This window comes from Scyliorhinus torazame, chromosome 11 (genome assembly GCF_047496885.1).
Source record: "Scyliorhinus torazame isolate Kashiwa2021f chromosome 11, sScyTor2.1, whole genome shotgun sequence".
Classification (NCBI taxonomy): Eukaryota; Metazoa; Chordata; class Chondrichthyes; order Carcharhiniformes; family Scyliorhinidae; genus Scyliorhinus; species Scyliorhinus torazame.
In genome coordinates this window covers 212425141-212431140 of record NC_092717.1, presented here as the reverse complement: position 1 = coordinate 212431140, position 6000 = coordinate 212425141, and the positions used below count along the sequence as shown (strand labels likewise).

The 6000-nt window shown below is 44.6% G+C and overlaps 1 protein-coding gene across 2 annotated transcripts in view; it reads right to left on the bottom strand.

Moving 5' to 3' along the window:
• Window positions 1-3250: 3250 nt before the first annotated feature.
• Window positions 3251-6000, bottom strand: part of tsnare1 (T-SNARE Domain Containing 1) — a 1154852-nt gene continuing 1152102 nt past the window's right edge. For both annotated transcript variants that reach the window (XM_072468282.1, XM_072468283.1), the window contains exon 12: window positions 3251-3488. The gene's annotated coding sequence lies outside the window, so the exon portion shown is untranslated. The remainder of the gene's footprint in view (window positions 3489-6000) is intronic.

The window sequence follows — 6000 nt, the reverse complement described above, 5'->3', positions numbered from 1 at the left end:
GGAAATAAACAGCAGTGTCCTATTCTCTCTCTTGGGAAAGCTACTCTAGTGGAGTAGGAACCGGGTGGGGGTTGTACCACCGGCAAGAGAGAGAATCACCTGGGTATTGGTAGGGGTCTGGAGATCTGTGTGATATAAGTCTCAGGCTGTCGGTTAGGAATAAACGGCAGACTTGAATCAGTGCTCTCTTCAGTGGAAGTGTCCCAGTGCGACATCCCCTGGCCTCTGAAGTTTCAGTGCCGGCTGGAGAGAGACACACACAGATATTCAAGCCCCAGATATCGGCCCAGTAGTGGAGTAGCGGAGATGGCACCCTCTACATTCCGCACCAGTTTCTGAACCGACGTTTGTTGACTGTTCGTCCGGTTAGGTCCTCTGCAATCCCCTCCGGGAACGGTGACCAAGCGAAGTTTCCCAAAATGCTCCTCAGTGACACATCACCCAATAGTTCGACAGGGCTCTGATCACTGTCTTCGATTTTGGCCTATAAAGGTGCGGGTATTTGTCATTCGCCTCTGAAACCTTGTGGCTATGAGATCCTCCCATGCACGCCTCACTCATCTGGCCTGTGGTATTGCCTCTTCATTTGCAGTGTTGACTTCCTGGAACTCACGAGTTCCTTCTCACCAGAAGAGACGTGCAGCTCCTTCATCTCATCATCTGGCAAGTCCACCCCCCCCCCCCCCCCCCCCCGTCCACCCCTTGCAGTACCGGTTGTGTAGAGAGCAGCAAGCCATAATTATCCATGACACTCTCCAGGGACTCTGCTGCAGTGCTCCACCAGATCTGTCCAGGCATCAGAATTGCATCGTCAGCATCACTATGGTGTGCATGACCAAAGTCCGGGTAGTGTTGTAGCTTTTCTCTGCAGGAGTCTGAAGCTGCTGCATAAGTATCATCAATAATGTGACTTGCATGCATTCTATGGTAACCTGCACCATGGGGAAGCTTACAAACCCAGTGAGGCTGTATTCTCACTCCAAGTCCTGCTCTGTGGCAAGAGAGAATGACATGTCTTGAGCTCGCTACAAGAGTATCTGTGACCCTGCACAATTCACTGTGCAACATTGTTGCACATATCTTAAACTCAAGCCTAGAAAGACCTGAAACATAAAGGTTTAAGGCCACAGTCACCTTCACAGCCTTTGGCAATGCCATCCTTGTGCTCCTTTGAGAGTGGTAGATTTCAGTGAGATTGTCCTTGGTGAAGGGCAGACATTGCACACATTGTTCCCCCCTCGGCTTCAGGTAGGAAAGTTTCTCGATAAGCACCCACTGGGAATATGACCTCCTACTGAGAGCACTTCTACCTCATCTTCCTAACCCCCTTCCAGCAGCTTTCCCAGGTCCGCGTACTCACTGCTCTCACTCATGCTGTATTCCAAAGGAAAAGCTGATGACTCTGCCCAAGTCAAGGAGCAACTGGTTTATGCAGAAGCCTGAAGTCAGGACCAAACTCTTTCAGCATTTATTTCAGGTTTCTGGCATCCACAGTATTCTGCTTTCCCCAAGTCCTTCAGCACCTACCACAACATTTCCTGTACACTTTAGAAAATTTAGAAAATTTGCTAAAGTGCTGAACACTTGTAAATTCTTGTAGCCACAGCCAACAGAAATCAATCAACAACTAAAAAAAGCACCTGTTGATCCCTTTCTGTTACTGAGTGTGTGTTCAGCCATGAGTGATTAAAATACAGTGTTTGCCAGAGCACTGAACACCAAAATAGCAATGCTGGTGCCATTATACATTGAACAAAGTCATCGTCTGTCTACTCTGCTTCCTTTTGATGGATGTTAACAGCCAGTGAGCTAACACCTTCATCAATATGGCATTTCAATGTGACTCGCACCAGAAGTGCATCTGTGTTGTGCAGATAACATTGTGGGTCTCTGAGGCCAATCATTGCACCTAAAAACTGAGTGCTGTACACCTGAACTTCGCACTTATTTCATTTGGTTAGTCTCATTGTTATGTGAGGGCACTCTTGTGGTTCATAAATCTACACCGTAATTCATGTGCTAGAATTTACAGCCCTCTGTTGGGTGTGTTTTTAGCATGGGGTGGAGGGACACATTAAATATGAGGGGTGGCAAGTCCACCACCTACTCGCCCACCACCGAGCTGTCTCCCCCCCTTAACATGGTGGGCTGACGGGCACCGAAATTGGCAGCTTGCGCGCTATTTGTAAATAAATAATTAAGGGTCATTAAGCTTATAATCAGTTAATATGATGCCCACACCATAACACAGTTAGTGAGGGTAGGCAGGCAGGAGTAGGCTGACCATTGTTTAAACACAAGTGTTTTATTATGCATTCATGGCTGAGATGCAAAGACATCCATTAGAGTTCAGAAACACCTGAGCCCCAGGGAAAATATTGCTTACTTGACATCGGTAACTCTGTGGCCTATGCTGTGAATTCACAATATTTATTTACACAGGGTAAAGTGACTTCAAGTGCTTGCAGTTTCCCCTATTGATAATTTAAAGGGACTGAATCATTGTCACTCTTATGGGGTTGCAGTAAAGATGAGATGTTTTTCTGAAACTACAAAGTTATCAATGAATGAATGTTGTTTTGAGTTTGGAGATTTTCAACAAGAACCTGTATTTATATAGCACCCTTGACATACTGAAATGTCTCACAGTACTTCGCAATGTAATACAAAATGTGACGCTGAATCATAATGACTGAAAGCTTGGTAAAAGAGGTGGAGTTTTAAGGAACATTTTAAACAAGAAAATAAAGATGCAGAGGTTGGAAAGGGGTAGGGCGCGAATTCCAGTGCTAAGGGCCTGGCCAGCTGAAAACTCACCCATCAACATTGGAATGGTTAAAATCAGGATTGCTCAAGTGGGCAGATAAATGAAGTGGGCAGATAAATGAGTTGTGAAGCTGGAGGAGATTAAGGATCCCTGGAAGGATTTGAAAGCTAGATTGAGAATTGTAAATTGAAGCATGGTTTATAACCCTGTGACATTGGGTTGGCAATTGGTTTGAGATTGGAGACAGCGAAGCAGGATAAAGGGCATGGTGAAGTGAGTTCACCAGCAATCTGTACCGTGGCAACTTTGCCATCACCTAACTATTACTTGTTGACCTACCTCATCGTCTTCTCTAATCACTTTTACGATGGTGAAATCTTTCACTGAGGGGTCCACCTTTAACTTCAGTTTTGTCAATTTTCAAAAGGCCGAGGAACGGGACAATTCTTGGCACAGAGAAAAGAAAATCACACAAACCACCAAAACATTTAATAATTGGAAATTTTATTACTACTACCCATTTGCGATTATAAAAAATTTGCCTGATAAATTCCAATCTGTCGTTGTGTGTGCGATTCATGATATTTGTTAGTGTGAATGAGTACGTCACCAGGAAACTGTTGTTACATCGAAAATATTTGTATTATTTGGCTTTGCTTTATTCCATTTGATTTCTTCTCTTTCTGCTGTTGGAGAAGCAGAAGTAATAAAACTGGAAACCCTGAAAATAAAACAGAGGCATGTCATTAGCTTACAAGTCCCAGCCTCTCACTGGCATTCTTTACAATGGTGAGAACACACCTGAATTATTGTGCACAGTTTTGGTCTTTGTACCCAAGGAAGGATACATTTGACTTGGAGGGAGGTCAACCAAGGTTCCAGAGATGAGTCGATTATTTGATGAGGAGAGATTGAGTAGACTGGGCCTCCCTTGAATTTAGAAGAATGGGAGGTGATCCCTTTGAAACTTAAAAAAAACCTCTGAAGGCGTTGACAAGATAGATGCTGGGTGGATGTTTCCCCTTGCTGTAGAATCTAAATCTAAGGGGTCATGGTCACAGAATAAGGTGTCAGCCATTTAGGACTAAGATGAGGAAAATTGTCACACAAAAACCTGTGGACCTTTGGAATCAAAACAAAGATTGCTGGATTTTTAAATATAAAGCAAGCTAAGGAATATAAGGATGATGCAGTTGAGGTACAATCCAAGATCGCACTGAATAGTGGAGTAGACTTTTATTTTGTTCTTTATAAATTTAGAGTCCCCAATTATTTATTTTTTTCCAATTAATGGGCAATTTAGCGAGGCCATTCCACCTAACCTGCACATCTTTGGGTTGTGGGGGTGAAACCCACGCAGACACGGGGAGAATGTCCAAACTCTACATGGACAGTGAGCCAGAGCCGGGATTCGAACACGGGTCCTCAGCGCTGCATTCCCAGTGTTGACTACTGCGCCACAGTGCTGCCCTCTCTTAGACTTTTATAATCTTATGTTCTTATGTCATTGCACATTCCTCTTTTGTGGGAAGGAACTGGAAACTGATTACTAACCTATCAAAATGCTTAAGCATTGCGATTTCATCAGACATTTTTTAACATATTGGGGGCGGGATTTGCTGGCTGTTCATGTCGGTGGGAATTCTATCCCACGCCGGCGCCCGGGTTTCCTGCCGCCAAGGGGTGCTGTCAACAACGGCGGGGCTGGTAAATCCCGTTGGCGGACTAACTCCCCCGTCGGAAAACACGGAGTGGGCTGGTCGGAAAGTCATATTCATGTTCCAAATACCTGCTGCAGGCAGAAGATCTCAGGGGAAAAGAAAACCCAATTTTCACTGCGGAGGCCACTCATTTTTATCTTTCACCAATACAGAGGAATACTGGGAAGAACAGAATGCTTCAACAAAGAAACAAAGTGAAATGATAAGAGGAGGCCGTGCAGAAAAGAAAATCCAACTAACAGCTGGAAAAGAAAACACTGTTTGGTACAAACTAAAAATGAGGAAAAACTTAGTCAAGAAGAGGCCCATTTGATAAGCAACGGGTTGGATTTCCCAGTCCTTCCCACTAGCAGGATCATATGGTCTCACCAAAGGTGACCCCCTCACAGCAGGTTCCCTGGCGGTAGGATGGGTGAACCATGCAAAATGTTTTCGATATTGGTGGGACCGAATGATCCCACCGGCAGCTCATGGCAAGGTGCCCCCGTCGCCGGCGAACACTCAGTTCAGGGGGTGGGGGGGGGGGGGGGGGGGGGGTTCAAAATCCACCTCAATATCAATGTTATACATATTAAACGTCCATTTGTAAGCCATACAATTTTCTTTCTTTTTAAAAAAAAAATTAGAGTATCCAACCCATTTTTTCCAATTAAGGGGCAATTTAGCATGGGCTTGGGTTGTGGGGGCGAAACCCACGCAAACACGGGGAGAATATGCAAACTCCACACGGACAGTGACCCAGAGCCGGGATCGAACCTGGGACCTCGGCGCCGTGAGGCTGCAATGCTAACCACTGTGCCACCGTGCTGCCCAGAAGCCATATAATTGATTAGATCTTGCTGGAAAATTAACAGTGTGTGAATGATGCTCGTCATTATTCTAAGGTACAATTCAGCCAGCAAATTCAGGGGATTAAGAGGTATGGTGTGGGTTAAAGATCTCTAGTTGCTTCACACAAAAAGCATCTTGATTTTAGCCTTGCTGTTACTCAAGAAGTTGGTGGATTTGCATATTGTTCCCCATTAAACTCACCACAAAAAGTTAACTCTGCTAATTAAGAGTGCTCTCTTAACAATGTGATAACTGTTAACACAGTGCCAATCTCTAGCACAGCAAATCAACAACTGCAACGCTGAGGTCTCCTTCCTTCAGGCAATGGATTGTTCCTCTATTTTTAACAGTGCCAAATTTTCAATGTTATGTTTTCCCTTACTTTTCCTTTTTGCTACTTTTATCTTCATTTCAGGCCTGGTTCTGATGAATGGTTACAGACCTGAAAATGTTACCCCTGTTCCTCCCGCCACAGATGCTGCCAGACCTGCTGAGTGCTTGCAGCACTTTCAATTTTTATTTGTGAAAGGAGATGTTCCTCAAAAGTCCGTACTGGGTCCTCGGCACTTTTACCACAAGAGAGTAGCAACAGCAACTACGTAGCACTTCTACTGGAATCATGTGTTCCAAGGCAAGTCATAGAAGCATTACAAAACATAGTATGATACTTAGCCACAGGAG